Source organism: Paramisgurnus dabryanus, chromosome 10 (genome assembly GCF_030506205.2).
Source record: "Paramisgurnus dabryanus chromosome 10, PD_genome_1.1, whole genome shotgun sequence".
Taxonomy (NCBI): Eukaryota; Metazoa; Chordata; class Actinopteri; order Cypriniformes; family Cobitidae; genus Paramisgurnus; species Paramisgurnus dabryanus.
This window is the reverse complement of record NC_133346.1, coordinates 25,759,750-25,776,000: the sequence shown is the minus strand read 5'-3', so window position 1 is coordinate 25,776,000 and position 16,251 is coordinate 25,759,750. Positions and strand designations below refer to the sequence as shown.

The window sequence follows — 16,251 nt, the reverse complement described above, 5'->3', positions numbered from 1 at the left end:
ACTTCAAACTAAATTTAATCCAACATGTTTTGCAAATTCTGATCTAATACAGTTCATCCATCAGTGCAAAGGCAAGCGTGTTCACCATAAAACAAACTTGAGTGTGGATTCTAAGACACTACATAAAATCACACAGAAGACATGAAAAGATTTTTCATATAATTATTACATGGCAACCAGGCCATTATTTAACAAGCTCAATGTACAGGTTCGTTGGTAAGGGCTAATTACATCCTTTGTTTAACACTGAATGAGTTTAGTCTGAGAAGAAAAACTATTTGGGAACCATTACATAATTTATGCTCTGCTAATAACATGCAATAACACACTATGTTGCAAAGCACCATCATTCTTCGTGTTTCTTCCAATAAATTAAAATCTTCTTTACAGAATGGAAATTACCCTCAAATAAAAGTACCATGGGAATGTGCACGTCAACCACATTTGGCATGCTATAAACGAGCAGCCTGGGTCTTTCATATAATTACCCAGTGCTGTTTTCTAGTATAATATTCATAGCATCGTAACCTCAATTACTTCTATCACTACAATTTAACCATTAATGAGTCAGTGCTAAAACTAAAGCATACTGATAATAATGTAATGATCTCATTTTTGAAGATTTATTTAAACCCATTTGTTCTTATGAACAATATATTTTTATACATTTTTGTATCGTATTGCATTTCCCTGGGGATTGAATCCATGACTTTTGCACTGCTAATGTGATGCTCTACCAACTGAGCTACAAGAACAACAAAGCTCTTATATTGCATTATCCATTAAGTTATAATTGCTTAATGGTTACATGTGCATTTTTATGTACTTTTTTTTTTTAGTGCAATCAAGATATTTTTATTAGAATGTGTGTCCCAAGGGATCTAGCCTATTAACGTTTGCTTTGTTAACAATCCAACTAAATGAACACTACAACAAAGTGATTATCGGTCAAATGCTTACATGTTCACGTGGTATCCTTCAGAGCTGACATTGGCTAAGGAAGAGCTGATATATAGTACAACCCCAAATCAGAAAAAGTTGGGACACTGTAGAAAATGTGAGTAAAAAAGTAATGAAATAATTTACAAATCTCATAAACTTATATTTTATTCACAGTAGAATAAAAATAACAAATCAAATGTTGAAAGTAAGACATTTTGAAATGTCATGTCAAATATTGGCTCATTTTGGATTTCATGAGAGCTAAACATTCCAAAAAAAGTTGGGACAGGTAGCAATAAGAGGCCAGAAAATTTAAATGTACATATAAGGAACAGTTGAAGGACCAATTTGCAACTTATAAGGTCAATTGGCAACATGATTGGGTATAAAAAGAGCCTCTCAGAGTGGCAGTGTCTCTCAGAGGTCAAGATGGGCAGAGGATCACCAATTCCCCCAATGCTCCAACGAAAAATAGTTTTCGGAGTTTCCCAGAGAAAAATTGCAAAGAGATTGAAGTTATCATCATCCACAGTGCATAATATCATCCAAAGATTCAGAGAATCTGGAACAATCTCTGTGCGTAAGGGTCAAGGCCGGAAAACCATACTGGATGCCCCTGATCTTCCGGCTCTTAGACGGCACTGCATCACATACACGAATGCTACTGTAATGGAAAATCACAACATGGGCTCAGGAATACTTCCAGAAAACATTGTCAGGGAACACAATCTACCGTGTCATTCGCCGTTTGCCAGGTAAAACTCTATAGGTTAAAAAAGAAGCCATATCGAAACATGATCCAGAAGCGCAGGCGTTTTCCCTGGGCAAGGCTCATTTAAAATGGACTGTGGCAAAGTGAAAAACTGTTATGTGGTCCAACGAATCAAAATTTGAAGTTCTTTTTGGAAAACTGGGACGCCATTTCATCCGGACTAAAGAGGACAATGACAACCCAAGTTGTTATTAGCGCTCAGTTTAGAAGCCTGCATCTCTGATGGTTTGGGGTTGCATGAGTGCGTGTGGCATGGGCAGCTTACACAACTGGAAAGGCATCATCAATGCTGAAAGGTTTATCCAAGTTCTAGATACATATGATCCCATTCAGACGTCGTCTCTTTCTGGGAAGAGCTTGCATTTTCCAACATGACAATGCCAGACCACATACTGCATCAATTACAACATCATGGCTGAATAGAAGAAGGATTCGGGTACTGAAATGGCCAGCCTGCAGTCCAGATCTGTCACCCACAGAAAACATTCGGCGCATCATAAAGAGGAAGATGCCACAAAGAAGACCTAAGACAATTGAGCAACTAGAAGCCTGTTTTAGACAAAAATGGGACAACATTCCTATTCCTAAACATTGGTCCTCCTCCAGCTGTTCCTTAAATGTACATTTACCTTTTCCGGCCTCTTATTGCTACCTGTCCCAACTTTTTTTGGAATGTGTAGCTCTCATGAAATCCAAAATGAGCCAATATTAGGCATGACATTTCAAAATGTATCACTTTCAACATTTGATATGTTATCTATATTCTATTGTGAATAAAATAAAAGTTTATGAGATTTGTAAATTATTCCATTACTTTTTTACTCACAATTTCTACAGTGTTCCAACTTTTTCTGATTTGGGGTTGTACAAATATGTGTTACCACTTTTCTAAACAAGGGTTATAAACGCATGTTAAGATAACATGTGCTTCAATGTCAGTTACTAAAATATTTAAATGAACTAAAGATAGTGTTTAAATACAATTTTACATAAGCAGAAATTAATCTAGTTTCTAATACCCTTACACCAGGGTTCCACAAAGCTTACCCTGGAGGGCCAGAGCACTACAGAGTTTAGGTCAAACCCTAATCAAACTTACCCACCTGTGATTTTCTAGTGATCATGAAGACCTTGATTAGCTTGCTTAGGTGTGTTTGATCAGGGTTCGAGCTAAACTCCGCAGTGCCCCGGCCCTCCAGAGTATATAAAAAATGTCAAAAATAGTTCCAATCACTCACTTTGACCTCTGCATGCAGTAACATCCTCACTCCTGACTACTCCCCCTCTCGCTCAAACTTCCGTCAACATTACTGCACCCGAGGTCGAAGTGCTGCAAACTAAGTGTTCTTCTGCCATACAATATAGTTCTCTTTTTTTTTCTGCTTAAGAAATCACCACGTTTTGTTTTGAGCCACCATACTCGTGCAACTACTTATGTAAAAGTCTTTAAATAGGGAAAACATAGAAGTGTTTGGTGGCTTCTAAATTAATCCCTGTTTGGATCCTAGGGAATAATTGAGTCTAGGGTAAATGCTAACACAATCATGACGCGCTAAAGACGGGTATGTAATAAGTTGAGGTAAGAACATAGTAAAATATTGAAAAACTGTGTTTTTTTTCCTTTAACAGTGTACTACTACAGTTCATGGCCTTAAAAATGGAAACCTATTAAGGGGGATAAATGACCAGCTTAATTGATTATGTCTACGTTTTGTGATATCCCTTGCTCAGAACTGTAAATGCAAAGCTGCCATGACCCTGGAGGTTGTCCAACAAAAGGGCTAGTGTAAAGACCTGGGAAAAGATGATGATCTAATTATTTTGGCTTGAAGTGCCTGCAAGCACTCAATGCTCTGAATCACCCCCTTTCACAGCAGATTCTACTTTTCTAGAGTGTTGCTTGCCTGGCAACTGTCGGTAAGCAGGTCACTCTGAGTGCTCATAAAGAAGTGATGGCAAACAACATGAGGGCTGCAGTATGCAGGGGCGCCCCGAGGGAGGGTCCGGCTCCAGGATGGGGGCAGTGCACCTTCAGCCAGACTGAGAATGTAGAAGCTTGTTAACACTCAATCTTATTCTCTGGAGAGCAGTTTAGATCGGAACCAGTTGCCAGATTCACAAAATAAAGGCAAGACACAAAAGCAAAAAGTTGGGTAAAGCTCAATCGACTACGAGAATGCATTTGCATTCCCCTCCACATTTAGAGTGCAACAGACTATTTGTATTGAGCTTTGATGTCCAAATTGAAAATAATTTTTGCTACACAGCATATGTGTTTACAATGTGCTGTATAGACTGTTTTAGCAGTAATAACATAAACAAACGGCTTCGTGGAACACACATAACTTCTGGTAAACTCGGTTAAGAATCAATAACAACAAAGTCATTTTAGAGTAGTTTATTTCTGACAACAAGCTAAATAAACAACAAGTAGATTACCTTAGTTCATATTTCATAGCTAAAGAGTATAAAAAAATGACACTGAGCTAATGTTGCTGTGTAAAATGTGTACTATAATGTATACAATGTTAACTACAAACCGGCTCCCAAACCTTCCTTCACATACAGTAGTTGTGATTCATGATCGCAATCTCCCCCTGTCTTTAAGAAAACAAAAATTTTTTTTAATTTTTGATGAGGTACTTGTTCATTTTAGCCACTACTCAGACCATTAAACAAACAGAAAACGGAAGTAAATGTCCAATCAGATACACATGCGTCTGATGAAACCGTCTATAGTTGCCTGTTTCCTACAGTAAAGCACATAAACTGAGCATCCATGAAGACACCTACATCTTTGGAGCAATTTCATATTAAAGATGTATGTATGTATATAGCAAGGACGGAGTAATAAACATTTAGAAATTGGGGTGGCTCAGTGGGTAGCACTGTTGCCTCACAGCAGAAGGTCCCCAGTTCGAGCTTGCATTTTCTCCCTGTGTCAGTGTGGGATAACCCCGGTACTTTGGTTTCCTCCCATAGGCCAAAAATTGCCCCTCCCCTAACCTGTGTATAGATCAACTTGAATTAACCAATTCTCGCCATGAATATAGCCATAGATGCTGGAATGGCATGAAGAAGGGGATGGTGATGGCGCAGTGGATGAGACACATGGCTTTGGTGAGAGACCCGGGTTTGAATCCACTGTGACGCACCATTGTGTCTCTGAGCTCCAGATGCGTGCAACCTCTGACATATATAGCAATTGTAAGTCGCTTTGGATAAAAACGCTAAATGAATAAGTAAGTAAGTAAGAAGAGAGAACGAAAGAAAGAAAGAAAGAAAAACACTTAGAAATAAATATGAAATCTTAAATATAAAACACTAATAATAATGTTCAGGACACTTGATTTTTTTCTTGATATTGCATTATCTTTATTTCTCTCATACTTTCTTGGGACCCCTTAGTACATTTTCGGGGCCTCTAGGGGTCCCCGGATCCCAGTTTGGAAACACTGACAGCACTGACCTCTCTCAGTTACTGCTGAATCAATTACTACCTGAATAACCAGCACATCTGCAGAAGTACTTGGGTGACAAGCATGAAAAACAGCTCCTAGTGGTTTCTACAAGGCAGAGGTCCATGACCCGGAGAACAGAGTTTGTTTTCCTTCTTATTTGTCATTTAGAGAATGAGACCATCTTTCTTTCTTTTTCCTTTTTTTCTTTCTTTTGGTGTGATCCAGTTTTAGAACAGCATTAGACAATAGGGTCAGTTACAGTAACTCTGTGGTTAAACTAACTAAGTCCAGCGTTAAATGCTTTTCTGGTTTTCAAGAACCAAAAATTATAACCCATTTTTTATAAAAAGCTAAACAGCCACCTGCCAAATCTGATATGACTACATACCGTAAATTCCAAATACTGAATGGTCCACTTTATAGAACAGGGGTGTCCACTCCTGCTCCTGGAGGGCCGGTGTCTCTGCAGAGTTTTATCCCAACTAGAGATCGACCGATACTCATTTTTTTAAACCGATGCCGATAACAAATATTTGGATGCTTATGTGCCCGATAACCGATATGCTGAACCGATTTTTATTTACTGTTATACTTCTGTTTTTGACATAATTACTACAAAACTACTGAACTGAACAAACCCTTATAATAATAATAATAATAATAATAATAATAATCACCACAATCACTTCCTCTTTGCATACAAAGTAATAAATAGAGGGGTCTGAAAGAGTGAAGAATAATATTAATTTAATGAATCATGTAGAAACTATATTCCCAATACATGGACCATTCCAAACACCCCTAACATTTCGTCAGAAATAGACTGATCCAAAGTTCGCGCTCCGGTTGCCAGGTTACGGAGCGGGAGAGAGAGAAAAGTATAGCAGAGTTGGCTGCTTGTTATACATAGTTTATAGAGTAAAACAGGTGGATTAAGTCTCTTTTTTGGGATATAATATCGTTGTTTTGACCAGCAACCTGTAGCCTTCAGCAGTCCAACAAGTAGTTAGCAAAGAGATTTTACAAATAATATCACTGACTGCAATACTACATTCAGGAAAGTAACAATCAAAACGGCTTATATATCACTCATTTCTTAACTGGTGACGTTATTTGATGTCAGAATAATTAATATTTTGTTTTTATAGCTTATGAAATGGCTGTTGACAGCGCTGTTTATCTATGCATTTACTCGCGCATTAACTGTATCAAACTGTGACCGCTTGCGGAGGTAATAAATAATTAATTAATATCCACAGACATTTATTTAGATATTTTAGCAAAATAATGTCTATCTGGGAAATGTTAATATAACTTAGGGTAAATCTTGTTTAAAAATGTGGCTGTGCTTTAGCCTTCAACCCCGGTAAGTGAACAGCAATATGAACGTGATTTTACGATGCTAATGATAAGCATAAATAACAGAAAAACGAATTTAATTTAGCGGTTTTAATTCCACAAAGCATTAATCCATGGTTGTTTTATTCATGCAAAGCAACGTCGTTATTGGGACCGGATTTTATGGATCAGCCAGCGTGACTCTGTGAGTTCGTCTCTATTCTTGGACAAGCTGCATACATTGCTTTTAATATATCAACTTATTTAACATAACACACATTAATGCACAAATAAGATGTGTTATAAATGCCTCGTATGCAAAGTAAGTATACTCAAAGTCCTTTTAATGAAGTCGGATCACTCCGCCGTCATATGTGCTGTGCACGCTGCTTTTGCTGCTGTGAGCTCCTCTCCTCAGGATGCGTCCGGCGCGCAATTCTCAATTCTCTCGTTTATCGGTCAATCCGATATTACAAAACCGATATCCGATCATCGGAAAATGATCAAATATCGGGGAAAATATCGGAAAACAGATATATCGGTCGATCTCTAATTCCAACCCTAATCAAACACACCTGATCCAGCTAATCAAGGTCTTACTAGGCAGACTAGATACTTTAAGGCAGGTGTGTTGAGGGAAGTTTTAGCTAAGCTCTGCAGGACACAGGCCCTCCAGGACCGACTTTGGACACCCCTGTTATAGACCAAAAACCTGTGTTATACAGTGGCAAGAAAAATTATATAAACCTTTTGGAATTTTATGGTTTTCTGAACCAATTTGTTTTCATCTAAGTCAAGGGTATTGACAAACATAATGTGTTTAAAAATAATTACACAAAAATTCTGATCTTTTATGTCTTTATTGAACACACTCATTTAACATTCAAAATGGCAGTGGAAAAAGTAAGTGAACTCATAGAATTAATAACTGGTTGACCCCCCCTTAGCAGCAATAACCTCAACCAGGCACATCCTGTAGCTGTGGATCAGACCTGCACATTGTTGAGAAGGAATTTTAGCCCATTCTTCCTGGCAGAACTGCTTTAGCTTATATTATTTGGACATATCATGTGTATGGCCCTCTTCAAGTCAATCCATAGCATATCTTTGGGTTGAGCTCTGGGCTCCGACTTGGCCACTCCAAAAGGCAGATTTTGTTTTTCTGAAGCCATTTTGTTGTGGACTTGCTCCAGTGTTTTTGCATCACCCACCTTCTACACAGTTTCAGCTGACGTACAGACATTCTCACATTATTTTGATGAATTGTCTGATATGCTTGAGATATCATCATTCCCTCAATGATTGCAAGCTGGCCAAACCCTAATGCAGCAAAGCAGACCAAATCATGATGTTTTCTCCACCATACTTTACAGTTAGGATTATTTTTCATGATGATATGCTGTGCCCTTTCTATGCCATATGTAGCACTGTGTGTTTTTTCTAAATAGATCAATCTTAGTTTTATCAGTCAACAAAACATTTTGCCAATACCGTTGTGTAGTGTCAATGTGCTCTTTTGCAAACTTCAGGCGTGCAGCAATGTTCTTTTCAAGTTCCAATGATGCCTTCAAATCTTTGGCTGTCATTCGGCGTTGTTTCTTTACCTCACTGATGAGTCTTCGTTGTGCTTTTGTTGTCATTTTGACTGGGCGCCCACTTCTTGGTAGAGTAGCAACAGCCCCAAAGCATCTCCATTTGTAGATTATTAACTGTAAACTGGTGAATTTCTAAAGTCTTTGAAATAACGTGTTAACCCTTTCCAGCTTTATGTAAAGCATAAATTCTTCACCGTCGCTCCATTGAAATCTCTTTTTGGCGAGATACAGTTCACATAAGCGTGTTCCTCTTGTGCAGAGCATACTCCAAGAGTTTGAGGGGTTTTTACTCAGTCAAAGTAGCTCCAGGTGTGCTAAAACCCAAATCGCTTTTTTGAGGTCATTTGCTCAAGGGTTCACATACTTTTTCCACAAGCACTACGAGTTTTTTTTGTTGTTGTTGTTTTCAATAAAGACATGAAAGATCAGAATTGTTTGTGTCTTTGACACAATTGTGACCTTGACTTAGATGAAGATCAGATGACATTTCAGGGCTCGCAAAATCGCTAGCCCGACGTCCCGGGGCTATTGTGAATTCCTGTCGGGCTACCAAAATGTATCTTTGCCCTGCCCGTCGGGCTATTTTGGGTAGGAAATAATATTTTAATGTTTTTGCTTTGTCTCAGATTTAGTTAGGTAATTGTATTGTACGTATTTCGGTGTCCTCTTGTCAGTCATTATCCTCACGTAACAAGTGAAACTGTCAGGAAATGAAGTGAAAGCATAAATAAACCCATCCTTTAATGTGCACTTCTGAAATGCGCGCGACCCTCTGGACGCGCTTCTGCCGGCTTCGCTCTTCACAAGCACCTGCCTGCTCTTGTGCTCAGCGTGAACTCAATTCATTAAAAAAAAAATTACTTCATAGACTAACATTGTTTTAGCGTTTCTTTTTTCTTTCTTCAGGTAGTAACTTAAATATATGAGAAGGAAAATAGATTTGAGTGATTTCCGATCGATTTGACACGTCTACGCTATCTAAGGAATAGTCTACTCATTTTCAATATTAAAATATGTTATTACCTTAACTAAGAAGAGTTGATACATCCCTCTATCATCTTAGTGCGTGCACGTAAGCGCTGGAGCGCGCTGCTACACTTCGATAGCATTTAGCTTAGCCCCATTCATTCAATGGTACCACTCATAGATAAAGTTAGAAGTGGCCAAACACATCAACATTTCCCTATTTAAGACGAGTAGTTATATGAGCAAGTTTGGTGGTACAAAATAAAACGTAGCGCTTTTCTAAGCGGATTTAAAAGAGGAACTATATTGTATGGCGGAACAGCACTTTTGGGAGTACTTCGACTCGGCGCAGTAACACTCTCCCTCTCCCATTATGAGAGGGAGAAGGGGAGCGGATTTTTCAGGCGAGTTGAAGTACTCCCAAAAGTGCTATTACGCCATACAATATAGTTCCTCTTTTAAATCCGCTTAGAAAAGCGATACATTTTATTTTGTACCACCAAACTTGCTCGTATAACTACTCGTCTTAAATAGGAAAAACGTTGATGTGTTTGGTCACTTCTAACTTTATTTCTGAGTGGTACCATTGAATGAATGGGGCTAAGCTAAATGCTATCGAAGTGTAGCAGCGCGCTCCAGCGCTTACGTGCACGCACTAAGATGATAGAGGGATGTATCAACTCTTCTTAGTTAAGGTAATAACATATTTTAATATTGAAAATGAGTAAACTATTCCTTTAAGAGAATATGATGTTAGAAGCTTTTGATAGGTGACTAAACAGCAGTGGTAAGATATTACGTTTACCTAAAGCGAATAGAATGTGTGTTTGTCATTTCGTTTTACCTCAGAGTCTAACATTATTCTAGCGAAAATAAACGGCTATGGTAAGATCTGTTAACCTAAAGGGAATTAAATGTTTATTCCTTTTTAATAAATATCTGTTTTAAGTCTTCTATATTGTGTTAAAGTCACTGGTTGTTTATATATTTGATCAAATACCATGTTATCTAAATATGTGTTGAGGTATTTTATTATATTAAATTAAATTAAAAATAACCTGTGTTATAATACATTCATATAATATAACATTCAGTAATATAACATTCAATTATTCTAACGTTAGGGGAACGTTAAAATAACCTAAAAATAACATTAGGGGAATGTTTATTTTCTTTAAGAAAACATTCCTTGCTATTACAGTTTTTTACAATCACTTTGCTACTATTTTCAGAACCTTGATGTCATTTTTCACAACTCTAGACACAAAACTCACAACCAAAGATCAAAATGCACATTTTTCAAAACTCTTAACTCTTTTCTCAATTGCTTGGATACAATACACATAAAACTTGGATCATTTGTTCATTCAACCAAAATCAAATGTTCAATATGACACAACTTAACATCAAAGTACTACTGTTTCAAAAGGCTATTCACACATCACATTTCAAATAAGTGTCTATTCATTTTCTTACAATGATCTAACTATCAATCAATACAACTGCCCAAAATGATAAGTAACTGTTGCATTATTCGTAATAGTTGTATGGAAACAGACAAAGAATCTTCCATGTTTACTGAAAATCATGAAAGTTTCAAGATAATGAGGTTCATTGTAACCAATAAGCATGGAGCATGAACCAATTATCACTGTACTGTATAGATCCAGGCCCTTGTAATTGCTTGTCCAATTCTGCCAACTTGTTACTGATGATTGAGTGCAGATTGTGAAATGATGTGACCTATGTTGTGATTGTACTGTAGTGTTTTCATCAATACATTACAAACTTTGTTCAATGATTCCAATGTGTCTGTCGTATTCTCTCTACTACTGCAGAACTTTTACAGATATGTATTTGCTCTGCATGTACCATAATGAAATCTGTATCACCAATTTTGTTCTACAATACTTAATGATTGTACAAACAATGACTTAGTGAAACTATCAGTTGCTTGTGTGTGGGTGATCTATAGTTATGTTTCCATGGTATTTCACAGTAAATTTGTGTTTTGAAACAATGATTGTGCAAGTGCAAGATGTCTTTAAAGATGTGAATGCACAATGCAATGTTTTGAACACTAGACAGCCTGTGTTACAAGTGATTACCGTTTTGAGTTTTGTATCTAGAGTTGTGAAAAATGACATCAAGGTTCTGAAAATAGTAGCAAAGTGATTGTAAAAAACTGTAAACAAAATCCTTGGAAAATAACATTCTAGAAACCAAAAACTAATGTTAGGGGACCGTTTTGGGTACCAAATTGTTAGCTGGGGATGGGCAGAAATAAGTTGGCTTACATGGAAATCCAGGATTTATCAATGTTCTACATTAAACAGTGTATTTTTTATTTGGGCTACTTGAATTCATTTCGGGCTACCAAAAATGAAAGAGTGCCTGCCTGAAGGGCTATCAGGGATTAAAAAATTTTGCGAGCCCTGCATTTTATGACAAATTTATTCAGAAAAACATGAAATTCCAAAAGGTTCACATACTTTTTCTTGACACTGTATTTAGTATCATGACCATCATGCGTTTTCGTCAGGTGTTTTGTGTGTTGAATACAGCGGTAAATTTGAAGCATTAATTAATGTAGGCTTTATGTTAGCATGTCCATAAGCCATTCTAACGTCTGTCTTGCACCGACTGCCTTAAAAGTGTTCAAAGCTCGAAAACAATGCATGACACGTTTACAGCAACAGCGAAAATCAACATGCGTTTATTTCGTCAGCATCTCTCACACCCAGCAGAACCACTGCAGTCTACCTCAGCTGTAACAATGTATCAGCAGTTTATGTGTTACTTGATTATAAATTTAAATTAAAGTTAGTAATTAAGTTTAGTAAAAGTTAAAGTTAGTAATTAAGGATGCCTCTTCAAGATGCTTTACTATTGATCTAGTTAACATATCTTTGATTTTTCTGACCAGTGTATTCACATTCTTCTTACATTCTGGGATACGCTAGTGACCCACGCACACACACAAGCACATGCCCACACACACTTAATTAAACATGATAAAACAAATAAACAGTCATAAATGAAATGAGAACAATGTCTTTGCTGTTTAAATTAATATAATAAATATTTTTCAAGGCTACAAAAGTGATTTTCTATTAGTCATTAATGTGTTATCAAACAACAGAAGACACTGACAACAGGTTCAAAGTGACAGGGTACTTTCACTTTAAGAGCGAGTTCTGCCTGTAGACAATCATATAACACACACACACACAAGCACATGCCCCCACACACTTAATTAAACATGATAAAACAAATAAACAGTCATAAATGAAATGAGAACAATGTCTTCGCTGTCTAAATTAATATAATAAATATTTTTCAAGGCTACAAAAGTGATTTTCTATTAGTCATTAATGTGTTATCAAACAACAGAAGACACTGACAACAGGTTCAAAGTGACAGGGTACTTTCACTTTAAGAGCGACTTCTGCCTGTAGACAATCATATAAATAAAAACGATATTGAAATGAGAGTCAGATTATGCTCACTTCAATTGTTTGGTCATGTAAGAAAACAGAATTTTGTATGCATGCATTGCGGCGTTCTAACTCAATCCATAGCTCTAATGCTGGGGCTAGATTTTGTCATAGCAATCCTTGACAATGAAATTCCTGTTTAACGTGCGAGCCAAAAAAAAAAATTCTTGTACACACACACACAGCGAATAGTGACAGGAAAAAGCATTACTCAAGCTGAAATGTAATGTTTTTCTGATGAATTCACACCATTTGAAAGAATAAATCCGCCTGGAATTGTTTCAAAGCTTTGAAGGAATATAAATGATATAAAAATCAAATCATTAACATTAATATTCGCAATTACAAGGGGAATAATCGTCAATTATGATTTTGGTCATAATCGTGCAGCTCTACAAGACACTAGGTTTTATCAAAACAAATTGCAAGGACACAGTTACTTCACAAAATTATACTTTCACTATGAGCTTTCAAAACACAGTAATAATAATAAAATATGGCAGAACTACAGCAATAAAGCAACAAGTTTGTTTGTCACATGTAAATATATCAAATCTGTTATTAATGCAAGAACTTCAGGACCACCATTGCAGTTAACTAAATGTTGGCCGGGCTATTGGAAAATACTTCAAAAGAAAGGGAAACATTTGTTTGTAGTTCAAACCCATATGCAGTTTTTCCCCTCAGGGAATGCAACCAAGTCCTGAAAAGTAGAGATAGCTTTAAAAATGTACACTATCCAGACAACTCAATTGCAATTTTTGGTCGTTAATCCAATAATGAAGGGCATATAGCCAACAATTAAAAATTAATCTTACAAAAATTGTGCTTTGAAAGGGTGCAATTTTCAAATGACAAAAGCTGCTTTTATTCTTTTTTAAACAAGGGATATTAAATATGGTAACAAGCATTCAAGTACAGTGTTTGCATCAAAATAAATACATTTAGAAATCAGAAATGGTTAATAGGGGACATTAACCATCTCTCCTGCCTGATGCAGACAAGTGTTTTAACTCAGCTCTTGCAAGCGCCTTTAATTTTTTTGGATTTAAATTCAGTCAGTAAAGCACTGTCATCACAAACACAGGTAATTTAAAAATGATGCGTCATACTAACCTTGGGACAATTTTAATCGCAGTTAACCAAGAAACCGATAATCGTTACATCTCTATACCAATACGCTCTGAAGTAGGGATGTTACGATAAATCGTGTGTCATTAAAAAGACCTGTGGCACAATCTGAGTTTCTCTATGAGAGCACCCTCTGGCTTTTGGATGTTCAGGGCTTAAAATTAATTCATTGAGAAAACATGCATTTGCACAATTAATCGTTATAGCCCTACTCTGAAGTTCTCAAATTGCTGTCATGCAGGCGCTGCAAAGTCAATCACTCATCAATGTTACCACATTACAAAAGAATGTTTATTTTATATTCCCAAGGCCACTAATATCAGCTCCAACCCATGTCCAAGGCACTAAACAATGTTGTAGACCCAAACCCACTTTGGTCTTGGGTCGCCTCTTAGGTTTTCAGATCCTGATGGAGTCATAATGACCTCTAGAGTAGTGCGTAGCATTTAACACGTCTATTACACTAAAAACACAACACCCCGAATAAATCCGTTTTAGGGGTAGTGTGTACTGTAATTACATGGCTGTGCAAAAGCTATACTCTCAGATCTTCAACACAAATTATAGAATAATAACAGCTCTCTCTCCTCAGATGTAAACTCACTCTCTCTGGGCTCTGTGTTTATTAGCAAAAATTCTGGTAGTCATAACAAGACCAAATCTATAAAGTATAATAGGTCATCATACAAAATGAGAAGTACAGTGGAAAAGTGAGCAGTGATAATATTTATGTATCAGTCATATTTATAATATTTTAATAGTAATGTTTAGGTGTTATTATCACGTGACTTGCTGCAGACCCTGTAGAGTTAAGACACTATAAAGTGGAATCAGCATTGTACCCTAAACATTGTAATGTATGTGGCACTCACGTTTAAATGAATGTTCACATGAAGACCCCATTTGCAGCTGACTTTTACTTGCTGTAATTCATAAAAAAAACTACAAAGATGGACCAACCTATGCAATATAATAGCTTGACCTTTTTTGTTTGACCTACAGACATAATGCAAATATTGAAAGGATAAATGAAAATTCAACCTGACAGCACAACATAAAAATAAATGATCATAGCCTTTTTATAGTCAATCTGGTTAAAGCAAGAACATTAACCTGATAAGGAACACTGTGCCGTACACGGGACACCTCACCTTCAGAAGTAAGGCTGCATAAACTTCATTATAACTTTGAAGCATTCAATTTTCAAAATATATGGTTTCCCGCAGAAAAGTTGTTAGTTAAGGTGGTAGGGTTAGGCGGAGCCGGGGGCGTGGCAATCAAAGGGGTGGGGCGTACACGTCATGATGAAAATATTTTTATTTAAAACACTCAAATAAAACTTTAATTTAAAGAAACTATGATAGAAAATGAACACATACTAGATGAATTGAATGTTTTTAACAGATACCTCTAACAGGAATACCTGCGTGATAAAGTGAAACTAAAGGGTTAATAAACACAAACTGAAGCAGATGTTGTAGAACGTCTGGCGAAAGATGATAGATAGTGCGAAGATTGTAAAAACTGATTATTTCCCAATATTAATGACATTATCTTAAAGGAGTGTAACTACTGTAGCATGTAAATAATGCACATAAATAACATGAGCAAGAGTGCTTAACAATTATATCTAATCAACAGGCACATGCAACCTATCTAGCAGGTTACTCAAACAACAAAATCACCAGCTAGCTAACTTTACATTAGCAAGAACTAAAGACTAATACAATAACAGGCTTAAATAAACCCAAAACATAAGTCCACTTATAGATCTCACAGATGCACGTTTTATCAACTGGCTATCCTCCAGACAGTACGCACCATTTCGGTCGTGTGCCGCGGTGTGAAGTGCATCCGTGCTATTCTCCCAGATGTTTAATCAACTGGCTAGTTATCCTCCAAACAGTGATGGACCACTCCCATTTCAGTCGTGTGGCGCGCGTGCCCACTCGTGGTGTGAAGCGCATCCGCGCAATTCTCCGAGATGCACTGACAGCCTTTTGTGCAGCAAAATTAATATTATTTTTTGACAACCTAGTTAAGGCGGTAGGGTTTCCCAGCTTAGGCGGCCCCCGAACTGCAAAGTGCTGCGGGAAACCCTGGTCATGCAGCACATCGTTTGAAAGCTTAGACTCTCAGGATTCAATTAAGCGCACACACACAGCATAAGATGATTTATAGCAATCATAAAACTGTAATCTAGTTATTAGTTACCTGAACCGGGCGGCGTGGTTTAAGTTTGTTTACTTACCTTCAAAATCTTCCCTTTATCCGCTTCGGTGAAATCGGCCAAAACAAATTGATCATAAATCCCCAAGAGTGCAAGGAAATGGAATATTAAAGCCTTTTAATCCAAACCGATTTGTCCGCCTCACAATCTTGACGTTTCTGACCGAATTACGATATAAAAACTGTAAACAATTAGTTCACTACCGGACATTTGTTCGAATCTCACTTCTCATTCAAGACTTATAATGCTACATTTGGGTGTCACGTTTTTGGAGCAACAAATAAAAAACGCCCTCTTGTGGGAAATTCAGCCATTTCAT

The 16,251-nt window shown here is 37.0% G+C and overlaps 1 protein-coding gene across 2 annotated transcripts in view; it reads right to left on the bottom strand.

The window, feature by feature from the left end:
* ror2 (receptor tyrosine kinase-like orphan receptor 2) overlaps positions 1 to 16,251 on the bottom strand; it is a 134,691-nt gene that overhangs the window by 22,855 nt on the left and 95,585 nt on the right. The window lies entirely within an intron of this gene.